At 50.8% G+C, this 12,970-nt stretch overlaps 7 pseudogenes; all 7 read right to left on the reverse strand.

Moving 5' to 3' along the window:
- Positions 1 to 752: 752 nt before the first annotated feature.
- On the reverse strand, positions 753 to 872 carry LOC130352544 (5S ribosomal RNA; annotated as a pseudogene).
- An 879-nt stretch (positions 873 to 1,751) lies between these two features.
- LOC130333225 (5S ribosomal RNA) lies at positions 1,752 to 1,871 on the reverse strand (annotated as a pseudogene).
- A 3,475-nt stretch (positions 1,872 to 5,346) lies between these two features.
- Positions 5,347 to 5,466, reverse strand: LOC130333236 (5S ribosomal RNA; annotated as a pseudogene).
- A 1,477-nt stretch (positions 5,467 to 6,943) lies between these two features.
- LOC130319871 (5S ribosomal RNA) lies at positions 6,944 to 7,063 on the reverse strand (annotated as a pseudogene).
- A 2,490-nt stretch (positions 7,064 to 9,553) lies between these two features.
- On the reverse strand, positions 9,554 to 9,673 carry LOC130353065 (5S ribosomal RNA; annotated as a pseudogene).
- Positions 9,674 to 9,945: 272 nt separating this feature from the next.
- Positions 9,946 to 10,065, reverse strand: LOC130315083 (5S ribosomal RNA; annotated as a pseudogene).
- A 2,272-nt stretch (positions 10,066 to 12,337) lies between these two features.
- On the reverse strand, positions 12,338 to 12,457 carry LOC130353048 (5S ribosomal RNA; annotated as a pseudogene).
- Positions 12,458 to 12,970: the final 513 nt, after the last annotated feature.

Consider the following 12,970-nt stretch of genomic DNA (forward strand, 5'->3'; position numbering starts at 1 on the left):
CATGCCGGTAACTGCCGGGCAGCAGTCTGCGATCTGAGGAGAGCAGGCACGTTCAGGCTTAGGATGGCCGTTGACAGCTTCACACCCTGTGTATTGTGGATTTAAGCATCAATAAATCCTTTTCCGAATCGGAGCGGAAGGCGGCAACAGATTAAAGTGTCAACTGCACCCGGGATTCCCAGACAGTCTCCCATGCTGGTACTTACCAGGCCCTAAGCTGGGTAACAGTCTGCGATCTGACAAGAACAGGCGCATTCAGCTTAGGATGGCCGTAGACATCTTCACACCCTGTATACTGTGGATTTAAGCATCAATAAATCGTAAGCGTAAGGAGGCAACAGAGCAAAAGGTCAACTGCACCTGGGATTCCCAGCCAGTCTCCCATGCTGGTACTTACCGGGCCCTAAGCTGGGTAGCAGTCTGCGATCTGACGAAAGCAGGCACGTTCAGCTTAGAATGGCCGTTGACAGCTTCTCGCCCTTTATACTGTGCATTTAAGCATCAATAAATCCTTTTCGGAATCGGAAACGGAAGGCGGCAACAGAGCAAAATGTCAACGGCAGCCGGGATTCCCAGCCAGTGTCCCATGCCGGTACTTACCGGCCCAAAGATCTGTACCAGTCTGCAATCTGACAAGAGCAGGCGCGTTAAGCTTAGGATGGCCGTCGACAGCTTCACACCTTGTATACTGTGGATTTAAGCATCAATAAATTCTTTTCGGAATCGGAGCGGAAGGCAGCAATAGAGCAAAATGTCAACGGCACCCGGGATTCCCAGCCAGTCTCCCATGCCAGTACTTACCAGGCCCTAAGCTGGGTAGCAGTCTGCGATCTGACGAGAGCAGGCGCGTTCAGCTTAGGATGGCCATTGACAGCTTCATGATTTTTATACTGTGCATTTAAGCATCAATAAATCCTTTTCGGAATCGGAACGGAAGGCGGCAACAGAGCAAAATGTCAACGACACCCGGGATTCCCAGCCAGTCTCCCCTGCTTGTACTTACCAGGCCCTAAGCTGGATAGCAGTCTGCGATCTGACGAGTGCAGGCACGTTCAGCTTAGGATGGCCGTTGACAGCTTCTCGCCCTTTATACTGTGCATTTAAGCATCAATAAATCTTTTTCGGAATCGGAAACGGAAGGCGGCAACAGAGCAAAATGTCATCGGCAGCCGGGATTCCCAGCCAGTGTCCCATGTCGGTACTTACCGGGCCCTAAGATCTGTACCAGTCTGCGATCTGACAAGAGCAGGCGCGTTAAGCTTAGGATGGCCGTCGACAGCTTCACACCTTGTATACTGTGGATTTAAGCATCAATAAATTATTTTCGGAATCGGAGCGAAAGGCAGCAATAGAGCAAAATGTCAACCGCACCCGGGATTCCCAGCCAGTCTCCCATGCCAGTACTTACCGGGCCCTAAGCTGGGTAGCAGTCTGCGATCTAACGAGAGCAGGCACGTTCAGCTTAGGACAGCCATTGACAGCTTCATGCTTTTTATACTGTGCATTTAAGCATCAATAAATCCTTTTCGGAATCGGAGAGGAAGGCGGCAACAGAGCAAAATGTCAATAGCACCTTGGATTGCCAGCCAGTCTCCCATGCCCGTACTTGCCGGGCAGCAGTCTGCGATCTGACAAGAACAGGCATATTCAGCTTAGGATAGCCATAGACGGCTTCACATCCTGTATACTGTGGATTTAAGCATCAATAAATCCTTTTCGGAATCGGAGCGGAAGGCGGCTACAGAGCAAAATGTCAACAACACCTGGGATTCCCAGCCAGTCTCCTATGCTGGTACCTACCGGGCCCTAAGCTGGGTAGCAGTCTGCGATCTGACGAGAGCAGGCGCGTTCAGCTTAGGATGGCCGTTGACAGCTTCACGCACTTTATACTGTGCATTTAAGCATCAATAAATCCTTTTCCGAATCGGAGCGGAAGGCGGCAACAGATTAAAATGTCAACTGCACCCGGGATTCCCAGCCAGTCTCCCATGCTGGTACTTACCAGGCCCTAAGCTGGGTATCAGTCTGCAATCTGACGAGAGCAGGCGCATTCAGCTTAGGATGGCCGTTGACAGGTTCACACTTTGTATACTGTGCATTTAAGCATCAATAAATCCTTTTCGGAATCGGAACGGAAGGCGGCAACAGAGCAAAATGTCAACGGCAGCCGGGATTCCCAGCCAGTGTCCCATGCCGGTACTTACCGGGCCCTAAGATCTGTACCAGTCTGCGATCTGACGAGAGCAGGCGCGTTAAGCTTAGGATGGCCGTTGACAGCTTCACACCTTGTATACTGTGGATTTAAGCATCAATAAATTCTTATCGGAATCGGAGCGGAAGGCAGCAATAGAGCAAAATGTCAATGGCAAACGGTATTCCCAGCCAGTCTCCCATGCCAGTACTTACCGGGCCCTAAGCTGGGTAGCAGTCTGCAATCTGACGAGAGCAGGCGCGTTCAGCTTAGGATGGCCATTGACAGCTTCATGCTTTTTATACTGTGCATTTAAGCATCAATAAATCCTTTTCGGAATCGGAACGGAAGGCGGCAACAGAGCAAAATGTCAACTGCACCCGGATTCCCAGCCAGTCTCCCATGCCGGTACTTACTGGGTCCTAAGCTGGGTAGCGGTCTGCGATCTGACGAGAGCAGGCGCGTTCAGCTTAGGATGGCCGTTGACATCTTCACGCCTTGTATATTGTGGATTTAAGCATCAATAAATATTTTTATTAATCGGAGAGGAAGGCGGCAACAGAGCAAAATGTCAATGGCACCTTGTATTGCCAGCCAGTCTCCCATGCCGGTAACTGCCGGGCAGCAGTCTGTGATCTGAGGAGAGCAGGCACGTTCAGGCTTAGGATGGCCGTTGACAGCTTCACACCCTGTGTATTGTGGATTTAAGCATCAATAAATCCTTTTCCGAATCGGAGCGGAAGGCGGCAAAAGATTAAAATGTCAACTGCACCCGGGATTGCCAGCCAGTCTCCCATGCCCGTACTAGCCAGGCAGCAGTCTGCGATCTGACAAGAACAGGCACATTCAGCTTAGGATAGCCGTAGACGGCTTCACACCCTGTATACTGTGGATTTAAGCATCAATAAATCATTTTCGGAATCGAAGCGAAAGGCGGCTACAGAGCAAAAAGTGAACACCACCTGGGATTCCCAGCCAGTCTCCCATGCTGGTACTTAACGGGCCCTAAGCTGGGTAGCAGTCTGCGATCTGACGAGAGCAGGCGCGTTCAGCTTAGGATGGCCGTTGACAGCTTCACACTTTGTATACTGTGGATTTAAGCATCAATAAATAATTTTCGGAATCGGAGCAGAAGCAGAGCAAAATGTCAACTGCACCCGGGATTCCCAGCCAGTCTTCCATGCTGGTACTTACCAGGCCCGAAGCTGGGAAGCAGTCTGCGATCTGACGAGAACAGGCGCATTCAGCTTAGGATGGCCGTAGACATCTTCACACCCTGTATACTGTGGATTTAAGCATCAATAAATCCTTTTCGGAATCGGAGCGTAAGGCGGCAACAGAGCAAAATGTCAACGACACCTGGGATTCCCAGCCAGTCTCCCATGCTGGTACTTTCCGAGCCCTAAGCTGGGTAGCAGTCTGCGATCTGACGAGAGCAGGCACGTTCAGCTTAGGATGGCCGTTGACAGCTTCTTAACCTTTATACTGTGCATTTAAGCATCAATAATTCCTTTTCGGAATTGGAAACGGAAGGCGGCAACAGTGCAAAATGTCAACGGCAGCCGGGATTCCCAGCCAGTGTCCCATGCCGGTACCTACCGGGCCCTAAGATCTGTACCAGTCTGCGATCTGACAAAAGCAGGCGCGTTAAGCTTAGGATGGCCGTCGACAGCTTCACACCTTGTATACTGTGGATTTAAGCATCAATAAATTCTTTTCGGAATCGGAGCGGAAAGCAGCAATAGAGCAAAATGTCAACGGCACCCGGGATTCCCATCCAGTCTCCCATGCTGGTACTTACCGGGCCCTAAGCTGGGTAGCAGTCTGCAATCTGACGAGAGCAGGCGCGTTCAGGTTAGGATGGCCGTTGACAGCTTCACGCCCTTTATACTGTGCATTTAAGCATCAATAAATCCTTTTCCGAATCGGAGCGGAAGGCAGCAACAGATTAAAATGTCAACTGCACCCGGGATTTCCAGCCAGTCTCCCATGCTGGTACTTACCAGGCCCTAAGCTGGGTAGCAGTCTGCGATCTGACGAGAGCAGGCGCGTTCAGCTTAGGATGGCCGTTGACAGCTTCACACTTTGTATACTGTGCATTTAAGCATCAATAAATCCTTTTCGGAATCGGAACTGAAGGCGGCATAAGAGCAAAATGTCAACGGCAACCGGGATTCCCAGCCAGTCTCCCATGCCAGTACTTACCGTGCCCTAAGCTGGGTAGCAGTCTGCGATGTGACGAGAGCAGGCGCGTCCAGCTTAGGATGGCCATTGACAGCTTCATGATTTTTATACTGTGCATTTAAGCATCAATAAATCCTTTTCGGAATCGGAACGGAAGGCGGCAACAGAGCAAAATGTCAACGACACCCGGGATTCCCAGCCAGTCTCCCCTGCTGTTACTTACCAGGCCCTAAGCTGGATAGCAGTCTGCGATCTGACGAGTGCAGGCACGTTCAGCTTAGGATGGCCGTTGACAGCTTCTCGCCCTTTATACTGTGCATTTAAGCATCAATAAATCCTTTTCGGAATCGGAAACGGAAGGCGGCAACAGAGCAAAATGTCATCGGCAGCCGGGATTCCCAGCCAGTGTCCCATGTCGGTACTTACCGGGCCCTAAGATCTGTACCAGTCTGCGATCTGACAAGAGCAGGCGCGTTAAGCTTAGGATGGCCGTCGACAGCTTCACACCTTGTATACTGTGGATTTAAGCATCAATAAATTATTTTCGGAATCGGAGCGGAAGGCAGCAATAGAGCAAAATGTCAACCGCACCCGGGATTCCCAGCCAGTCTCCCATGCCAGTACTTACCAGGCCCTAAGCTGGGTAGCAGTCTGCGATCTGACGAGAGCAGGCACGTTCAGCTTAGAACAGCCATTGACAGCTTCATGCTTTTTATACTGTGCATTTAAGCATCAATAAATCCTTTTCGGAATCGGAGAGGAAGGCGGCAACAGAGCAAAATGTCAATAGCACCTTGGATTGCCAGCCAGTCTCCCATGCCCGTACTTGCCGGGCAGCAGTCTGCGATCTGACAAGAACAGGCATATTCAGCTTAGGATAGCCGTAGACGGCTTCACATCCTGTATACTGTGGATTTAAGCATCAATAAATCCTTTTCGGAATCGGAGCGGAAGGCGGCTACAGAGCAAAATGTCAACAACACCTGGGATTCCCAGCCAGTCTCCTATGCTGGTACCTACCGGGCCCTAAGCTGGGTAGCAGTCTGCGATCTGACGAGAGCAGGCGCGTTCAGCTTAGGATGGCCGTTGACAGCTTCACGCACTTTATACTGTGCATTTAAGCATCAATAAATCCTTTTCCGAATCGGAGCGGAAGGCGGCAAAAGATTAAAATGTCAACTGCACCCGGGATTCCCAGCCAGTCTCCCATGCTGGTACATACCAGGCCCTAAGCTAGGTAGAAGTCTGCGATCTGACGAGAGCAGGCGCGTTCAGCTTAGGATGGCCATTGACAGCTTCACACTTTGTATACCGTGGATTTAAGCATCAATAAATAATTTTCGGACTCGTAGCAGAAACAGAGCAAAATGTCAACTCCACCCGGGATTCCCAGCCAGTCTCCCATGCTGGTACTTACCAGGCCCGAAGCTGGGTAGCAGTCTGCGATCTGACGAGAACAGGCGCATTCAGCTTAGGATGGCCGTAGACATCTTCACACCCTGTATACTGTGGATTTAAGCATCAATAAATCCTTTTCGGAATCGGAGCGTAAGGCGGCAACAGAGCAAAATGTCAACGACACCTGGGATTCCCAGCCAGTCTCCCATGCTGGTACTTTCCGAGCCCTAAGCTGGGTAGCAGTCTGCGATCTGACGAGAGGAGGCACGTTCAGCTTAGGATGGCCGTTGACAGCTTCTTGCCCTTTATACTGTGCATTTAAGCATCAATAAATCCTTTTCCGAATCGGAGCGGAAGGCGGCAACAGATTAAAATGTCAACTGCACCCGGGATTCCCAGCCAGTCTCCCATGCTGGTACTTACCAGGCCCTAAGCTGGGTATGAGTCTGCGATCTGACGAGAGCAGGCGCATTCAGCTTAGGATGGCCGTTGACACGTTCACACTTTGTATACTGTGCATTTAAGCATCAATAAATCCTTTTCGGAATCGGAACGGAAGGCGGCAACAGAGCAAAATGTCAACGGCAGCCGGGATTCCCAGCCAGTGTCCCATGCCGGTACTTACCGGGCCCTAAGATCTGTACCAGTCTGCGATCTGACGAGAGCAGGCGCGTTAAGCTTAGGATGGCCGTTGACAGCTTCACACCTTGTATACTGTGGATTTAAGCATCAATAAATTCTTTTCGGAATCGGAGCGGAAGGCAGCAATAGAGCAAAATGTCAATGGCAACCGGTATTCCCAGCCAGTCTCCCATGCCAGAACTTACCGGGCCCTAAGCTGGGTAGCAGTCTGCAATCTGACGAGAGCAGGCGCGTTCAGCTTAGGATTGCCATTGACAGCTTCATGCTTTTTATACTGTGCATTTAAGCATCAATAAATCCTTTTCGGAATCGGAGAGGAAGGCGGTAACAGAGCAAAATGTCAATAGTACCTTGGATTGCCAGCCAGTCTCCCATGCCCGTACTTGCCGGGCAGCAGTCTGCGATCTGACAAGAACAGGCACATTCAGCTTAGGATAGCCGTAGACGGCTTCACACCCTGTATACTGTGGATTTAAGCATCAATAAATCCTTTTCGGAATCGGAGCGGAAGGCGGCTACAGAGCAAAATGTCAACAACACCTGGGATTCCCAGCCAGTCTCCCATGCTGGTACTTACCGGGCCCTAAGCTGGGTAGCAGTCTGCGATCTGACGAGAGCAGGCGCGTTCAGCTTAGGATGGCCGTTGACAGCTTCACGCCCTTTATACTGTGCATTTAAGCATCAATAAATCCTTTTCCGAATCGGAGCGGAAGGCAGCAACAGATTAAAATGTCAACTGCACCCGGGAATCCCAGCCAGTCTCCCATGCTGGTACTTACCAGGCCCTAAGCTGGGTAGCAGTCTGCGATCTGACGAGAGCAGGCGCGTTCAGCTTAGGATGGCCGTTGACAGCTTCACACTTTGTATACTGTGCATTTAAGCATCAATAAATCCTTTTCGGAACCGGAACTGAAGGCGGCATAAGAGCAAAATGTCAACCGGGATTCCCAGCCAGTCTCCCATGCCAGTACTTACCGGGCCCTAAGCTGCTTAGCAGTCTGCGATGTGACAAGAGCAGGCGTGTTCAGCTTAGGATGGCCATTGACAGCTTAGTGCTTTTTATACTGCGCATTTAAGCATCAATAAATCCTTTTTCGGAATCGGAGCGGAAGGCGGCAACAGAGCAAAATGTCAACGGCAGCCGAGATTCCCAGCCAGTGTCCCATGCCAGTACTTACCAGGCCCTAAGCTGGGTAGCAGTCTGCGATCTGACGAGAGCAGGCGCATTCAGCTTAGGATGGCCATTGACAGCTTCATGATTTTTATACTGTGCATTTAAGCATCAATAAATCCTTTTCGGAATCGGAACGGAAGGCGGCAACAGAGCAAAATGTCAACGACACCCGGGATTCCCAGCCAGTCTCCCCTGCTGGTACTTACCAGGCCCTAAGCTGGATAGCAGTCTGCGATCTGACGAGTGGAGGCACGTTCAGCTTAGGATGGCCGTTGACAGCTTCTCGCCCTTTATACTGTGCATTTAAGCATCAATAAATCCTTTTCGGAATCGGAAACGGAAGGCGGCAACAGAGCAAAATGTCAACGGCAGCCGGGATTCCCAGCCAGTGTCCCATGCCGGTACTTACCGGGCCCTAAGATCTGTACCAGTCTGCGATCTGACGAGAGCAGGCGCGTTAAGCTTAGGATGGCCGTTGACAGCTTCACACTGTGTATACTGTGGATTTAAGCATCAATAAATAATTTTCGGAATCGGAGCAGAAACAGAGCAAAATGTCAACTGCACCCGGGATTCCCAGCCAGTCTCCCATGCTGGTACTTATCAGGCCCGAAGCTGGGTAGCAGTCTGCGATCTGACGAGAGCAGGCGCATTCAGCTTAGGATGGCCGTAGACATCTTCACACCCTGTATACTGTGGATTTAAGCATCAATAAATCCTTTTCGGAATCGGAGCGTAAGGCGGCAACAGAGCAAAAGGTCAACGACACCTGGGATTCCCAGCCAGTCTCCCATGCTGGTACTTACCGGGCCCTAAGCTGGGTAGCAGTCTGCGATCTGACGAGAGCAGGCACGTTCAGCTTAGGATGCCCGTTGACAGTTTCTCGCCCTTTATACTGTGCATTTAAGCATCAATAAATCCTTTTCGGAATCGGAAACGGAAGGCGGCAACAGAGCAAAATGTCAACGGCAGCCGGGATTCCCAGCCAGTGTCCCATGCCGGTACTTACCGGGCCCAAAGATCTGTACCAGTCTGCGATCTGACAAGAGCAGGCGCGTTAAGCTTCGGATGGCCGTCGACAGCTTCACACCTTGTATACTGTGGATTTAAGCATCAATAAATTATTTTCGGAATCGGAGCGGAAGGCAGCAATAGAGCAAAATGTCAACCGCACCCGGGATTCCCAGCCAGTCTCCCATGCCAGTACTTACCGGGCCCTAAGCTGGGTAGCAGTCTGCGATCTGACGAGAGCAGGCGCGTTCAGCTTAGGATGGCCATTGACAGCTTCACACTTTGTATACTGTGGATTTAAGCATCAATAAATAATTTTCGGACTCGTAGCAGAAACAGAGCAAAATGTCAACTCCACCCGGGATTCCCAGCCAGTCTCCCATGCTGGTACTTACCAGGCCCGAAGCTGGGTAGCAGTCTGCGATCTGACGATAACAGGCGCATTCAGCTTAGGATGGCCGTAGACATCGTCACACCCTGTATACTGTGGATTTAAGCATCAATAAATCCTTTTCGGAATCGGAGCGTAAGGCGGCAACAGAGCAAAATGTCAACGACACCTGGGATTCCCAGCCAGTCTCCCATGCTGGTACTTTCCGAGCCCTAAGCTGGGTAGCAGTCTGCGATCTGACGAGAGCAGGCACGTTCAGCTTAGGATGGCCGTTGACAGCTTCTTGCCCTTTATACTGTGCATTTAAGCATCAATAAATCCTTTTCGGAATCGGAAAAGGAAGGCGGCAACAGAGCAAAATGTCAACGGCAGCCGGGATTCCGAGCCAGTGTCCCATGCCGGTACTTACCGGGCCCTAAGATCTGTACCAGTCTGCGATCTGACAAGAGCAGGCGCGTTAAGCTTAGGATGGCCGTCGACAGCTTCACACCTTGTATACTGTGGATTTAAGCATCAATAAATTCTTTTCGGAATCGGAGCGGAAAGCAGCAATAGAGCAAAAAGTCAACGGCACCCGGGATTCCCAGCCAGTCTCCCATGCTGGTACTTACCGGGCCCTAAGCTGGGTAGCAGTCTGCGATCTGACGAGAGCAGGCGCGTTCAGCTTAGGATGGCCATTGACAGCTTCAAGCTTTTTATACTGTGCATTTAAGCATCAATAAATCCTTTTCGGAATCGGAGAGGAAGGCGGCAACAGAGCAAAATGTCAATAGCACCTTGGATTGCCAGCCAGTCTCCCATGCCCGTACTTGCCGGGCAGCAGTCTGCGATCTGACAAGAACAGGCACATTCAGCTTAGGATAGCCGTAGACGGCTTCACACCCTGTATACTGTGGATTTAAGCATCAATAAATCCTTTTCGGAATCGGAGCGGAAGGCGGCTACAGAGCAAAATGTCAACAACACCTGGGATTCCCAGCCAGTCTCCCATGCTAGTACTTACCGGGCCCTAAGCTGGGTAGCAGTCTGCGATCTGACGAGAGCAGGCGCGTTCAGCTTAGGATGGCCGTTGACAGCTTCACACCTTGTATACTGTGGATTTAAGCATCAATAAATTCTTTTCGGAATCGGAGCGGAAGGCAGCAATAGAGCAAAATGTCAATGGCAACCGGTATTCCCAGCCAGTGTCCCATGCCGGTACTTACCGGGCCCTAAGATCTGTACCAGTCTGCGATCTGACGAGAGCAGGTGCGTTCAGCTTAGGATGGCCATTGACAGCTTCATTCTTTTTATACTGTGCATTTAAGCATCAATAAATCCTTTTCGGAATCGGAACGGAAGGCGGCAACAGAGCAAAATGTCAACTGCACCCAGATTCCCAGCCAGTCTCCCATGCCGGTACTTACTGGGCCCTAAGCTGGGTAGCGGTCTACGATCTGACGAGAGCAGGCGCGTTCAGCTTAGGATGGCCGTTGACATCTTCATGCTTTGTGTATTGTGGATTTAAGCATCAATAAATATTTTTATTAATCGGAGAGGAAGGCGGCAACAGAGCAAAATGTCAATGGCACCTTGTATTGCCAGCCAGTCTCCCATGCCGGTAACTGCCAGGCAGCAGTCTGTGATCTGAGGAGAGCAGGCACGTTCAGGCTTAGGATGGCCGTTGACAGCTTCACACCCTGTGTACTGTGGATTTAAGCATCAATAAATCCTTTTCCGAATCGGAGCGGAAGGCGGCAACAGATTAAAATGTCAACTGCACCCGGGATTCCCAGCCAGTCTCCCATGCTGGTACTTACCAGGCCCTAAGCTGGGTAGAAGTCTGCGATCTGACGAGAGCAGGCGCGTTCAGCTTAGGATGGCCGTTGACAGCTTCACACTTTGTGTACTGTGGATTTAAGCATCAATAAATAATTTTCGGAATCGGAGCAGAAACAGAGCAAAATGTCAACTGCACCCGGGATTCCCAGCCAGTCTCCCATGCTGGTACTTACCAGGCCCAAAGCTGGGAAGCAGTCTGCGATCTGACGAGAGCAGGCGCGTTCAGCTTAGGATGGCCATTGAAAGCTTCTTGCTTTTTATACTGTGCATTTAAGCATCAATAAATCCTTTTCGGAATCGGAGAGGAAGGCGGCAACAGAGCAAAATGTCAATAGCACCTTGGATTGCCAGCCAGTCTACCATGCCCGTACTTGCCGGGCAGCAGTCTGCGATCTGACAAGAACAGGCACATTCAGCTTAGGATAGCCGTAGACGGCTTCACACCCTGTATATTGTGGATTTAAGCATCAATAAATCCGTTTCGGAATCGGAGCAAAATGTCTACAGAGCTACAGAGCAAAATGTCAACAACACCTGAGATTCCCAGCCAGTCTCCCATGCTGGTACTTACCGGGCCCTAAGCTGGGTAAAAGTCTGCGATCTGACAAGAACAGGCACATTCAGCTTAGGATAGCCGTAGACGGCTTCACACCCTGTATACTGTGGATTTAAGCATCAATAAATCCTTTTCCAAATCGGAGCGGAAGGCGGCTACAGAGCAAAATGTCAACAACACCTGGGATTCCCAGCCAGTCTCCCATGCTGGTACTTACCGGGCCCTAAGCTGGGTAGCAGTCTGCGATCTGACGAGAGCAGGCGCGTTTAGCTTAGGAAGGCCGTTGACAGCTTCACACTTTGTATACTGTGGATTTAAGCATCAATAAATAATTTTCGGAATCGGAGCAGAAACAGAGCAAAATGTCAACTGCACCCGGGATTCCCAGCCAGTCTCCCATGCTGGTACTTAACGGGCCCTAAGCTGGGTAGCAGTCTGCGATCTGACGAGGGCAGGCGCGTTCAGCTTAGGATGGCCGTTGACAGCTTCACGCCCTTTATACTGTGCATTTAAGCATCAATAAATCCTTTTCCGAATCGGAGCGGAAGGCGGCAACAGATTAAAGTGTCAACTGCACCCGGGATTCCCAGCCAGTTTCCAATGCTGGTACCTACCAGGCCCTAAGCTGGGAAGCAGTCTGCGATCTGACGAGAGCAGGCGCGTTCAGCTTAGGATGGCCGTTGACAGCTTCACACTTTGTATACTGTGCATTTAATCATCAATAAATCCTTTTCGGAATCGGAACGGAAGGCGGCAACAGGGCAAAATGTCAACGGCAACCGGGATTCCCAGCCAGTGTCCCATGCCGGTACTTACCGGGCCCTTAGATCTGTACCAATCTGCGATCTGATGAGAGCAGGCGCGTTCAGCTTAGGATGGCCGTTGACAGCTTCTCGCCCTTTATACTGTGCATTTAGGCATCAATAAATCCTTTTCGGAATCGGAACGGAAGGCGGCAACAGAGCAAAATGTCAACGGCAGCCGGGATTCCCAGCCAGTCTCCCATGCCAGTACTTACCGGGCCCTAAGCTGGGTAGCAGTCTGCGATCTGACGAGAGCAGGCACGTTCAGCTTAGGATGGCCGTTGACAGCTTCTCGCCCTTTATACTGTGCATTTAAGCATCAATAAATCCTTTTCGGAATCGGAAACGGAAGGCGGCAACAGAGCAAAATGTCATCGGCAGCCGGGATTCCGAGCCAGTGTCCCATGTCGGTACTTACCGGGCCCTAAGATCTGTACCAGTCTGCGATCTGACAAGAGCAGGCGCGTTAAGCTTAGGATGGCCGTCGACAGCTTCACACCTTGTATACTGTGGATTTAAGCATCAATAAATTATTTTCGGAATCGGAGCGGAAGGCAGCAATAGAGCAAAATGTCAACCGCACCCGGGATTCCCAGCCAGTCTCCCATGCCAGTACTTACCAGGCCCTAAGCTGGGTAGCAGTCTGCGATCTGACGAGAGCAGGCACGTTCAGCTTAGAACAGCCATTGACAGCTTCATGCTTTTTATACTGTGCATTTAAGCATCAATAAATCCTTTTCGGAATCGGAGAGGAAGGCGGCAACAGAGCAAAATGTCAATAGCACCTTGGATTGCCAGC

The sequence above is a fragment of the Hyla sarda genome, chromosome 1 (assembly GCF_029499605.1).
Source record: "Hyla sarda isolate aHylSar1 chromosome 1, aHylSar1.hap1, whole genome shotgun sequence".
In the NCBI taxonomy this organism is placed as follows: domain Eukaryota; kingdom Metazoa; phylum Chordata; class Amphibia; order Anura; family Hylidae; genus Hyla; species Hyla sarda.